The sequence below is a fragment of the Macrobrachium nipponense genome, chromosome 1 (assembly GCF_015104395.2).
Source record: "Macrobrachium nipponense isolate FS-2020 chromosome 1, ASM1510439v2, whole genome shotgun sequence".
Lineage (NCBI taxonomy): Eukaryota > Metazoa > Arthropoda > Malacostraca > Decapoda > Palaemonidae > Macrobrachium > Macrobrachium nipponense.
The window spans coordinates 127,172,291-127,186,290 of NC_087200.1; the positions used below are offsets into that span (position 1 = coordinate 127,172,291).

At 35.7% G+C, this 14,000-nt stretch overlaps 1 protein-coding gene across 2 annotated transcripts in view; it reads left to right on the forward strand.

Annotated features, from left to right (window-relative positions):
- Positions 1–795: 795 nt before the first annotated feature.
- Positions 796–14,000, forward strand: part of LOC135219616 (progranulin-like) — a 298,310-nt gene continuing 285,105 nt past the window's right edge. The window contains exon 1 of one of the 2 annotated variants that reach the window (XM_064256525.1): positions 796–820. The gene's annotated coding sequence lies outside the window, so the exon portion shown is untranslated. The other variant, XM_064256524.1, reaches the window with a different exon arrangement.

The window sequence follows — 14,000 nt, forward strand, 5'->3', positions numbered from 1 at the left end:
CAGGTTGGGTTTATGTAAGTGCGAAAAGTACAGTCCTAACACACACACTCACACCACACACACACACACACACACACACACACACAACACACACACACACACACATATATATATATATATATATATATATATATATATATATATATATATTATTATTCATTATATTTAAATAATAATATCTCTATGTATGTAACCGGCGTAGTGTGGGGTTGTGTATTCTCGTGATCATTATTTACTACAGCGGTTCCGTAGGCTTTTTTTAAAATAGTGTTTTAAACAGAACTGTTATATAATACAACAAAGTATTTCGATACTTAAGGAAAAACTGGAAACTCTCTTGAATTGAGACAAGTAAAAAAAAAAAAAAAATCTTACCAGACGGTCGATGACCCAGGTGATTGTGTACGATAAGAATATTAGTGAATATACCGCCAAAATTGAATATTCTTCTGACAGTACATCGGAAGCAGTAATTTCGTTTTCAGTTATTCTAATCTTGCTGAAGTTATGTATTAGACGGAACTCGGTGTAAATTCATTTATGAATAATTGTGATAAATGGTGAAAAATTAAAACAAGCGTTATTACGAAACAAGTTATGTAAAGATTTACGATTGGGCTTTATAACACATAACATACAAGAAGAGTACATATAAGGGTCTTTACAAAATAAACCCAACTTCCCAAGGTACTAGTGTTTTTGTCAGAATTGATGAATAAAGGGTTCAATGAAGATAAATAATAGAGAAGAAGAAGCTTCAATGTTGGGAGGTGCCGTTAACAAGGACCCCGCATTCCGTACTCATTTCTCAATTGCTTTGGTAAGTGAAGGTTGTTTTTCAAAGATCACCCCCTTACTACTACTACTACTAGTTCCAAAGCAACGTCCCTACTACTGTCAATGACAGTATTACTACTTACCTATGGGTTGTCCCTTGACGTTGTCAACCCACAGTGATACTTCTTTTTAAGACGCCCCTGATGGTTAAAAGTGGGAGCTGAACCCGTGCACGCCATTGTCATCCGTCACGGACTTTGTTGCAGCCGAAACCTTCCTACAAGGTAAATGCTCGTCTAGCTACCTACTACCTAGGTTATAGCCTACCTGTTATACCTAGGTACCTAGCCTACTAGCTAGCCTAGGTATATAGAGCTAGCTAGGCTACCTAAGCCTAATTGTTTTGAAAATGATTGTTACATACTAGCTAGGCTATTGTACCTAGAATTTTTACGGGAAATACCTAGACAGTAGAATAATAGGCTAGGTAGCGTCTAGCCTATGGGACAGTGAAAGAATAGGCTAGGTAGGTAGCTTAGGTATGAAGAATAGCTAGGTTGTCTAGGTAGCTACCTAGGTATCATGGTATAGCTAGCCTAGTTAGGTACGTCGCTAGGACCTATAGTACCAGTGTTGCCAAAGTGCGGAGAAACGACCAAAAGTGTGGAGAAGATTTGAGGGGGAGTCATTGAATGCAGAGCTGAGGTCTGCACTCCTCACGTATGCGGCGCTGTGGGTCCGCATTCATATTTATGTTTTTAAAACTTTTTTTCCATTAGCTAATAAAAAATGATTGAAATTACATACCAATATTTTTGAAAATACTAATATTTTTGAAAAATGAACCATTTTCACTGTCTCGAGTGTTCACGCGCCAATATCTGATACGATTACTATATACGATTGTCAATTAACCCTCTTAAGCCGGAGCCCTAAAAAATCAAAACGTCTCCCGTATGCCGGGCCTGGTTTGGAGTGAGCGCGAAGTGGAAAAAATAATTTTTTCAAAAAATTACAGCGCGCGTACTTTTGAAGATTAAGAGTTCATTTTTGGCTCCTTTTTTGGCATTGCCTGAAGTTTAGAATGCAACCATCAGAAATGAAAAATAATATCATTATCATATGTAAATAATGCGATATATGGAGCGAAAAAAAAAAATTCATACATAATTGTATTCAAATCACGCTGTGCAGAAAACGGTCAAAGCTAACCAGTTACTTTTTTTTTGACGTTGTATTGTACACTAAATTGCGATCATTTTGATATATAATACATTGTAAAACAATAAAGTAACACCGGAAAAATATTATCACAAAATATGTACGAATTCGTAACGCGCGGACGCAAAAAAATATTTTTCAAAATTCTCCGTATTCTAAATAATGTTCTAGAGACTTCCAACAAATGCAAAATTAAGACAAATGATTGAATATTACGATACTGTAAGAGTTTTAGATTAGAATTGCAGATTTCGACCATTTCGGACGAGTTAAATTTTGAACCGAATGTCGAAATTTTAATATATATATTTTTTCATATGCACATATTTCGAAGATGAAAAAGAAAAGCTACAACCTTCAATTATTTTTTATTGTATTCTTCATGAATTAGCGCACATTTTGATATGTGAAACTCTATAAAAAGGCTAATATGAAAAGGAGCAAATATTAGGATAATGCCATGTACGTATTTCGGAGACTTGCGGCCGCGAATCGGCGCGCGGAGTGAAGGTAAATATATTTTTCAAAAATTCACCATAAATCACAATATTGTTTAGAGACTTCAAATTTGTTGCAAAATGAAGAAACATGACGGAATATTACTAGGCCGTAAGAGTTTTAGCTTACAATTGCGTTTTTCAACTATTTCGGTAGAGTCAAATTTGACCGAACGTGGTTTTTTTTTCTATTTATCGTGATTTATATGCAAATATTTCGAAAAAAGAGAAAAGCTACAACCTTCAATCATTTTTAGTTGTATTCTACATGAAATTGCGCACATTTTATTATATAAAAACTTTATGAAACAGCTAATTTTAAATGGTGCAAACATTTCGACAATCGCACAAAAAAAATTCTGATTTTTTCGGAAGAGTTACCGCGCGAACGTAATTTTTTTTTTTCATAAATTCACCATAAACCAAAATATTTGTGCTAGAGACTTCCAAGTCGTTGCAAAATGAAGGTAAATGATTGAATATTACTAGAAATAATAAGGTTTTAGCTTACAATTGCGTTTTTCGACCATTTCGGTAGAGTCAAAAGCTGACCGAAAGGTTGAAATTTTTGCACTTAACGTTATTTATATGAAAATATTTCACAACTGATAAAAGCTACAACCATGGGTTGTCTTTTGTTGTATTGTGCATGAAATTGCGGCCACATTTCCTCCATATATAAAACTTTATGTAACGGCAAATTTAAAAGGGTGCAAACATTAGGACAATCGCACGAAAAAATTATCGGAAGAGTTATCGCACGAACGTAAGGAAAAAGTTTTTTTCATAATTCACCATAAATCGAAATATTGTGCTAGAGACGTCCAATTTGTTGCAAAATGAAGGCAAATGATTGAATATTACTATATAAGAATTTTTAGCTTACAATTGCGTTTCCCGACCATTTCTGTAGAGTCAAAGTTGACCGAAGGTTGAAATTTTTTGCACTTATCGTTATTTATATGAAAATATTTCAAAATTGATAAAAGCTACAATCATGAGTATTTTTTTAGTTGTATGTCATGAAATTGCGCACATTTTCATATATAATACTTCATGTAAAGGATAATTTAAAATGGTGCAATAATTATGTCAAAGTGACGAAATAATTTCCGAGATGTGTCACTGAATACTTTTAGTGCGATAAGAAAGAAATTCGCGCTTGCGCGCCTGCGTAGCGATTGTAAACAAAACAAACGCCTTGATCCGTGAACTCCCAGCATCTCCCAAGGCGCGTGATACAAAAGTTTTCGGCTGGTAGGCCTATAAGTATTTTTTCCGCGAATTTTTAAAAAACAAACTTTTTTGAGCCGACGTATGATACCGTCCCAATCGGCATACGGGAGACATTTTGACTCGACGTTTAATACGTCCAATCGGCGTAAGAGGGTTAAGAACCGATTTTGACAACAGCAGATGACGTAACCCAAACGTGATGTCTTACAATGCATTCATTCTTTAGGTCCAGCAATCTTCAATTTGCCTTTGTAATTATACTAGGGATATATATAGCTAATTTGGTTAATTTGTGAATTAAGCTTAGGGTGAAGACTGACTTACATTATTGGAAACTTAGTCATGTTTAATGAGTTTTTATTTATTTACCTATTTATTTATTTTTTGAGAAAACAACTGCAAATATGTATTGGGCAATTGCATTAGTTGAAGTGATTCAACTGATTATAACCGAATAAGTTTCGATATCAGCATTCTAGGAAGTGGTGTATTATAATCGTGGATTTTCTTTATATTAATGTAGCTTATTGATAAAAAAGGACCAATTATGATGTGTTCTTTTCCAATTTTTTGAAACTCGTAGCCCTGAATAGGGCATTCGTTTGGCTTAGGGTTGCCACATGTACACCATAAATAATGCATGATATGCTGTCCATTCTCTTGGGGAAATATCTCATTTCAAAATATCCGGGTCATAAAAGGTGGCATATAGACCTACATGTTTCATATAGTTTTTGTCAGTTTACAATGCTTATAACATTGATTTTAAGCCAAGACCTATGTTATATATTAGGTTGTTTATTATCATTATTACTTCAGCAAACGTTTTGATTTAACATACAGCATATTACCTAGTGACAATTGTGTCTTAAAAAGTGAAAAGAAAGAATAAATTACTTATGGATATCGAAGGATTTATGGAGCTTGTCAACTTACTCTGTGGGGAACTCAAAGAAATGAATAAACAACAACCGTTTCTAGTAAAGAAATACATTTCAGTGCAGTTTTTTTTGTAACTTCCCGCTTTTTGCTGAAAACTTTATGAAAAAATTTACTTTCCGTGTTCCCTTTGTAGGCTAATTTATGCATCAAATCATATATAACAATCATAACTATAAAAAGTAATTATATATATATATATATATATATATATATATATATATATATATATATATATATATCAATATAATAAATCAGCTTCAAGACTGAACACTGTCCGCGTATCTCGTTCGATTCTAAATTTTACTATAATTAAAGTTACGTAATGTTTCAAAAGATATGAAGCAACTGAATTTTGGAAAGGGGAAAAGCTAACTCTAAAAGGTTTAATTAGTAAACCCAACTCATATACTGGCGAAGATACGGTTAATATAATATAACCAGGGTGACTATATCGTCTAGTTAGTGTAGCAAAATAACATTGCTTGGCAGTTAACACTACACCTCCCGGTGCGGAGCTAGTTTCTTGGTGATGTGCGGACTTCGCGGCAACCCTGTATAATACTCTGTTTTTTTCCATCTGTCCATCCGCCTGTGGTGTTTTTGCATTGTAACACTGCGTCCCGGGCTTTAAATAGCTAGTTACGCTATGTGTAAGTTTTAGGTAAATAAAAGGATATCTGGGTGTACATTTTCAACTGAAAAGTGTTTTAAGAATTCACTGTATGCGAATTACACGTTAATATTCGAAATAGGATATTATTTAAAGCCCGGGGCGCAGTGTTACCATGCGCAAACACCACAAGCGGATGGACAGATGGAAAAAAACAGAGTATAGGAACTAGTAGGTACCCACTAGGTAGGTGGCTAGCTTAGTTGGTAACTCTCTAGGTAGGCCATTGGAAATTTACTTAGGTAGGTACGTAGCCAGCCGTGGTTCACTTAGCTAACCATGAAACCTCCACCTGAGTTAGGCTAATTACAGGGATTCATTGAACGTTGTTACCAAGCTAGGCTGAATCTCACTCAGGCTAATCCATGCAACTGGATCCTACCCTGCCACGGTTTTCAGCTTCACCACTGTGGACTCCCACCCACATTGACCCGGGAGGCTAAAAATGAATGGGGGAAATGTATACCTATACGGTGTACAGTCATTCAGCGCACCTTCCCTAGGCTAACCTGACCTCTAGGGTGCAGTGGTGTTCAAGGCAGGTAAAATTTCATTTTGCTTATAGTTTTGTTTATGGTTATCCCATTTATTAGCGTTTATGGTATTTACTGTCTTTTGTTAATGTTTTATGTTGATTGCTAAGGCGTTTCTTGGTAAAAGTGACACTAGTGTTACCGATATTTACCTTTTAAAATACCTTGGTTCTTTGTTCTCATTGTTAGCCCTACTCCCACACGAAAAAGGTAATTTTTTTTTTACTTGTAACCATTGTTGTGGTTTGGACTTGAAACTATAGTAATTTTATTTTTGTTTTAATGTGTGCCTTGAACGTTTCTGACATTTGTTTTGTTAGCAAATGAGTAGTTTTGGAGATAGTGGACCCCACTCTTGTATCCTACAATTTAGTGGACCACAGAATGAAAACAGGATTTTTGGCAGGGGCAGGGAACGCAAAATGAATGAAATACAATGAATAAGGTTGGAATATTTTCAAACTGATTATGCCTTAAGGGGGCCAGCCGGAACCCGTATATATGGTGGTATAGGGCGAAAAATGCAAAGTCATGAAAAAATTCATGGAGTTTCAAATGGCAGTTGAGAATACGTATACGAAATATTTCGTCAAAATTTCGCTTACTTTCGTAGTTACAGGGTAATTAGTTAACATAACTCAATAAGCCTAAAACATTGATCCGTACAAGAAAATGCAAATTTTCTTCTATTACCGTAAATTTTGATCATTATTGTCAAAGAAATTGGGAGAAATGGCATCTGTAGACATTCTCCGAGTCGAGAAGGGAGACTTCACTTCAGTCAGCTACCATTCCAACCTTTATTGCGAGCACAAACTTCAAGTAGTCTACAAGTTCGATTTCACCTCTGACATTCGCTTGCTTTTACGTATGTTTATGTATGTTTCGGCAAGAATTTCTTCATGCCAATGAGGAAAAGACAAGGAAAATATCTCGCTAACACACAGATGAAGAAAAATCGCTCAAGTATTATTACAGAATATCATACTATACGCGTAGTTAGTGAAGAGAGAGGGGAGGGTTGCTTAGTAACGCCCCCGTCTTGTCTGACAGCACACGTCACACTGTGCCCAAGGCTACGATCTTTGAGCAAAGAGATCTTCATTTATGATAAATAACAAAGTTTTGGTTTTTTAATACCCAAAATGGAATATGAAATTCATAGTAATCATGATTTATTAAATTGTCTTTGTAAAAAGAGAGTACACCTTCGAGTTTCACCTCTGACATTCTCTTGCATTTACGTTTGTTTATCTTTGTTTCGGCAAGAATTTCATCATGCCAAAGAGGAAAATACAAGGAAAATATCTCGCTAACATACAGAAGAAGAAAATTCGCTGTAATAAGCCGAGTTAGTGAAGGGGAGAGAGAGAATTGCGTAGGAAGGAGTGCCCCATCTCGCCTCAAGCAGTGCCCCAGGCTACGATATATGAGCAAAGGGATCATCATTTATGATTAAATTATAATAAATAAAATAGTTTTGGTTTATTAATACACAAAAAAGAAATATACATTCATAATAATCATTATTTATTAACATTGTCTTTATAGAAATACGAAGGAAAACTTTGAAAACTATACTTAGTGACCTTCAAAATCTATCTTCTCACTTAGTTTTAAAGCTATAACATTGGAATTTGGTATATAACTCAGGAAGACATTATAGAACAATCAAATAGAGCCCTTTTTTCCAATTTTTGTTTCGTCTTTTTTTATAATTTTTTTTCTCCTGATTTATAGGGTTTATTTTTTTACCATATTGAAAAATTCATATCTAACAAAATAATGACTTTTAGAAAAAAACTCCCATTCGATTGGAGGTCTACATCAGGTCTATATATGGTAGTAATCCCAGGTCTTAATATTAAATATCAAGGGAATAGATAGAATTTGAAAAATGGTTATTTTCGGGATCAATCGCCCTGGCGTCACAAAACCGAAGGTCAGGCGAAAATCATATGCGGTTTGGAGATGTCCCAAGTCACCTTATTAAGTGGTATGAATATCAAAGTCCTGTCCTTAAAAAATGGCATTAGCCGGCCAGCCCCCTTAAGGTAAGGACCTCATACCCTAGGTTAGATTAGGTGTGGTTGGTTAGGTCATTTACTAATGAAATTCATTCAGAAACATTCAAAACACACAGTTATGTATAGAAAAAGGATATAGTATTCAAATACAAAATATATTAGTTTAAAGTAAAATTTTACCTTCCAATAAAAATACTGTGGCCATGAGACTGGGTCCTTGCCTTGCTTCTTCATTTTTGTTAAATTCAGGAGTGTGTAGTGAATTACCAAACTCTTTAAGATAGAAGTAGATTTCAAATTTGTCAGAATTCATTGGTAACCAGCAGAAAGACACCCGGCCTATTTTAAATTTAACATCACTTACTATTTTGAAATCAGTTTTAAATTTAACATCACTTACTATTTTGAAATCAGTTTTCATGTGTAAACTTTCACATATCCAAACTTTGAATGGTCGCCTTCAATATTGAAATCACTTTAATATCCTTAATCTTCTTTGTTCTCATCATTATCCCTACATTAATGGCTCAGTTGCCTGATGTGTCTTATCCACTGCCTTTTATCAAAGGCATCATCCTCCACCGAACCTTTTCTCTCGCTATCTAATTCTCTTTTTCTTTCTCAATCTTCTTCCTCTAACAGGTTCATTCCAAGCCCTCCTCATTCCCTCCTCGTCATCCATCCACAACACATGCCCATACCACCTCAATCATGACTCTCTTATTACCTATGTAATCTTTACTAAGCCTGCCCTTCTTCCTAGTTTGTCCTTTTTCAATCTCTCAAGCAGCGATATTTCCTTAAGCCACCTCAGCATCTTCATCTCTGTTCTCTTGAACTTTACTTCTTCTTTTCTTCTTAGAGCCCATGTTTTTTATCCATACATTAACACTTGTCTTATCACTGTGCCATAGATCTTGACCTTTAGCTTGATTGGCGTTTTCTTATTACATATGACTTCAGCTACCTCTCTCCACTTCCTCATGCAGCTTTTATTGTACTGTCAACTTCACCCTCACATCCTCCTTCTGGGGTTCAAATAGATCCTAAGTATTTGAACTTTTCCACCTGTTTTATAATCAAGCCGCCTCTTTCTTGCATTTCTATTCTGCCGCTGTCTTCCCTACTGCTCACGAAAACTTGTGTTTTGTTCACATTCACCTTTAAGCCACTCCTCTCTGAAGAACTCTGCCACTCTCCAACCCTTTTCTGTAGGTTTTCTTCTTTTTTGGCAGTAATCACCAGTTCATCAGCATACAATAACTCCCACAGCTCTTCATTTCTGATCTTGTCACTTAACACATCCATGACCAGCACAAACAAAACTGGGCTTAATGCTGACCCCTGGCGTAATCCAACACTAACTTCAAAGTTTCCTGTGTCCCCAATTTGCTCTTATTACTTTTTTTTCTCATTCTTTGATATATCATCTCGACCAGCCTAACCAACTTTTCTGGGACTTTCCTCTTCCTCAAACACCAAAACATCACTTCTCCAGGTGTATAAGTGCACAATAGAGCTCAAGGTTTCCCTCAAGCATTTTGTCCTATAGATGTCTTACTATTAAGATGGTATCCACCGTCCCTCTTCCTCTCATGAATCCATACTGCTGTTTCCCAATCTTTACAATCTCTCCTAACCTCTCATCCAGTATCCTCTCAAACTTTTAATCCATGCTCTGTTAGTTTAATTCCCCCATACTAGTTACCACAATCCATGACATCTCCCTTCTGCTTATATATTATATATATATATATATATTATATATATATATATATATATATATATATACATACATATACAGGCAGTCCCCGGTTTACGACGGTCTCGGCTCAACGACGTTCCAAGGTTACGACGCTTGTCAATAGACGTTATTTCCAGGGTTATGAAATTCCTTGCAAAAAGTGTGTTAAAGTCTATTATGGACAGACCGGTAAATCTCTTTCACAACGTCTCAAACAGGACCAATATTCTGTGAGAACTGGGCAAATATCGAATGCATTATTCGTACATATGAGAGATTTAGATCATCCTATCAACTGGAGTCAAGTAAGAGCCTTAATCCCATGTAATGACACATTTAAAAGGAATATCATTGAAATGTTCTAAATTTAAGTCTTAGTTTATTTAAACTTGATGCTTTCATAATGAAAAAAGTTGTAGATAAATATAAGCAACAAAATTAATATATTCAGGTTTTACATGTTTTGGACTGTAAAGATACTTTTTCTTAGTAAAGACGAAAGCGCTTGGATTTCTGACTATCAATTTTCCGTGGTTTATTCGCTTATATATGAAGTCACGTGCGTCTACTGTGATTTTTAAGCATATATTATATATATATATATATATATATATATATATTAACGTTAGCTCGTTAATGGGCCAGGTGAAGAAAGAGGGTAGTTAACGAGCTAACGACCGTTGTCAACGATCTTCAACGTCTCTTGTTTTTTTAAATTTACCTCTGTACGTGTCGTAATTTATTGTTCATTTGGACTGAAGATGAACCCAGGGAAGGGTTCGAAAGCTTTCTGTAGTCTTCAAAATTATACACGGACTTTTTACACTTTGTATTATTGTGGACCCTTTAGAACATTATATATACTCTCGTGAAAGAGAGTTTTTCCCTAATAAAAGTAGTAATAAGAACATTGCAACACCAATTCCCTGCTGGAGCAGGCCATCCTAAGGTAGTTTTTTTTCCCCTTCAAGTTACATTATCATCCAAAATAGAGGTGTTTGCTGCCTGTCTTAAAACTCCGCCTGTAACTGTTGTGGGTAATTCTTGTTAACAAAAGGAGAAACACCAAACCAAAATTATCATCTCGGCGGGAGACGTTATAAAACGAGTTGTGAAATGTGTGCTGGAATACCCACCGAGTTTTTCAACATCCTGAGACCCTTACTCCCCACAAGCGACATTGGGCCCAAAACAATTCACTCCGTCTTTACCAAAATTGATCACATGTTGCTTATTTCAAGCCTCATCTTTCGGTAAATTTTTCCCAAACAATCCACACAAACGAAAGCGTAGCCTTGCAAATATCGAACAGAATTGATGAAACTGTTGGACGTTATCATAATTATGATGATGGGAAAGATGAAATGAAATTGATGTTACATTGTTAATTTTATAATATATTTTATCACAGTGCAGGCCCAAGTAAAACTGTTAATAATGAATGGAAGGATAAAGAACACATGTTTTTATTAGTTTTTATTCATGAATTAATATCATTTTCTTTGGAGCAGTAATGCATGTTTGTATTTTTAGTTAGGAAGCCCACGCAAGATGTATTAAAACGTATTTTATTTGTTATATGATTATATTTCAATTTGTTATATGATTATTATGTTTCAGTTTGTTATATGATTACCTCGTTTTAATGTTTCATATTATTACTTTAAGCTGCTCAATATCTCTGTGGTAATCTTGATCCTCAGAACGATTTGGTTTATTATCGTTGTTGTTACCAAGGTCTCGGCCGGCGGTGTTGCAAACGGTTACAGGGACTGTACGTGTTGTCCGGGAGGAGCAGACGGCTCATGCAGCGCTCATACTTGAATGAATTTAATATGAAAGAAGCGTCCTGCTGGGATGACGTAATCAACAAGTTTATCTGTTTTCTGTAACATTCCCGTCGTTTCATTTGAGGATTTTGTATATACGGTGTTAGTTTTCATCTTGCAATATATCTGTAAAATTTAATACATCTTATTGCTGGTGCCCCCAGTTGTCAAGTCGAGTGGTGCATAACTAAATAAACGTAATAGCTACAGTTGAATATATATATATATGATATATATATATATATATATATTATATATATATATATATATATCTGTCTGTGTGTGGTGTAATTGATAGGAAACAAATGATAAGAAACTTGAAAATAAATGCTAAAAATGAAGGGTAAGAAGTGGTTCTTCATTCAGGTGTATCCCGCATCGGGGTAGTGCCGTCAGTGCATCTAACCCGGAGCACTGCAAGCATCACTTAAGGTTCTTTGCCGAGTTCCTTTGGTTCCAGTCACTCATTCCTTTTACCCTCCGTTCGTGTTCGGCTTCTTCCATCTTTCATACACTCCACCCTACTTGGTGCAAATGCGAGGTTTTCATTCTGTCAAACCTTTAAACCTTTTACTTTCAGTTTTCCTTTCAGCGCAGAAAGACCTCATAGGTTCCTGCTCTTGGCCTTTGGCTTGAATTTTATATTCCAGTAACATCCATGTACAAGAAGAAGCCACAGCCAATGGGCTTGGAACGTTACATAGCATATAAGCAGTCGCCTTCCGTTCTGCCAAGATCGAGCCATTTTGTTTTGGAACTGTTTAGGTTTTCTGTTTTTCTGTTTGCCAACTCGGCGTCAATAGCTAAATATGATCAGATTGCCAGCATTCATAACGTGGCACACAGCCGCCTCTAGATACTGTAGCGATGCAAAATTTGTCTGGTTCCCGAGACGCATTTACAGTAGATCCAGCTGTAGTTCGGATTTCAATGCCTTGTTGACGTCAGCATTGAGGTAGCCTGGCATCTGGGCTTGGTCTGCCTATAAGCGTGTTGGCGACCGCTAGTTCGATACTTTTTTTTATGCTATTTAGAGGGTACTGTGTTGTATTAGCAGCGCCTCTGTGGCGTGATCGGTATGGTCTTGGCCTGCTGCCTCGCTGGCTGATAGTTCGATTCTCGGGCATTCCATTGAGACGTGAGAGATATGAATTTCTTGTGAAAGAAGTTCACTCTCGACGTGGTTCGGAAGTCACGTAAAGCCGTTGGTCCCGTTGCTGAATAACCATGATTCCATTCAACGTTAAAAAAAAAATGTATTAGCAGTAATCTTAGGTCGGTCCGTTGTCGTGTCATTTACACGAATTTACACTTTACGCGCTCGCGCGCGCACACACACACGGGTATGTATGTAGATATATCACTGGAAATGGAAAAGAATAGTTGCCTACTCTTTTTGAATTGCATAATACATTAAATTAAGGATGGGTTTAAATATAGTGTACTATATACAGAAAACCCATCAGCTTTTCTGCATATGTTCGTTGATATTCTGGTCACAGCAATCGGTTTACGATATCAGTTTTCACACCCATGGTTTTAAGAGCAATACGTATGTTTAGCCCTGGATATATGGCTGATGAATTAGAAGTGATTAGGAATATAGGCAAGAAATTAAAATAGGATGGTTGGATTATGAAATTTAGGGAGAAGCCCAACAAGCACAGGGACAAGAAATTGAAATCTTTTGACTATTTGACAATCTCATACAAAAGGAAGTCTGCCTGTACTACCATTATTTCTTATTATAATAATTTCAAAGATGTTCCCCATCTATTAAAGAATTTTGGAGTTAATGTAACATTCGAGTACATTAATATAATGGAACATCTACTTATAAAGAACTCGCCTGACAATGCTGAAGGATATGGCTATCATATGACATGCAAGTCATGTGATTAACTTTTATATTGGTCAGACTCCTGGGAAAGGAGAAAAGAACCGCATAGCATTTATGCACAGGTGAACTGTGGGGTTTCTGTGCACTTAGTGAAAACATTCAATCAAATTAGGCAGGCCCTGGATTAATCTAGTTTTATAAACGAAAACTGCTGTTAAATGAAGAGGGGGGGGGGGAGGAGAAGGGCACCCGCCTTGTCTGTACGATCATATGCACTGTCTTTCTAGCTCATACATTTGAATTTCTACCACTTTACATCAATACTTGAATATTACATCAATCCCTTGAAAATACTTTGCAATAAAGCCGATGCCAGTCAGGATTTACAACCTTTTTCCATTCCATGTTCTTGTGGTTAGATATATAAATCCATGTATATATATATATATATATATATATATATATATATATATATATTATATATATATAAGTATATATATATATATATATATGTATAGGTATATATTCATAATATATAATTATATATAGTATACTATATATATATATATATATATATATTATATATATATAATCTAATACTAACAGCGGTTTACAGAAACGTTTGTCGCGGAGGCAATATTTATTCTTGTCGTCTACGTGACCATCCGACCTAAGGGAATGGAA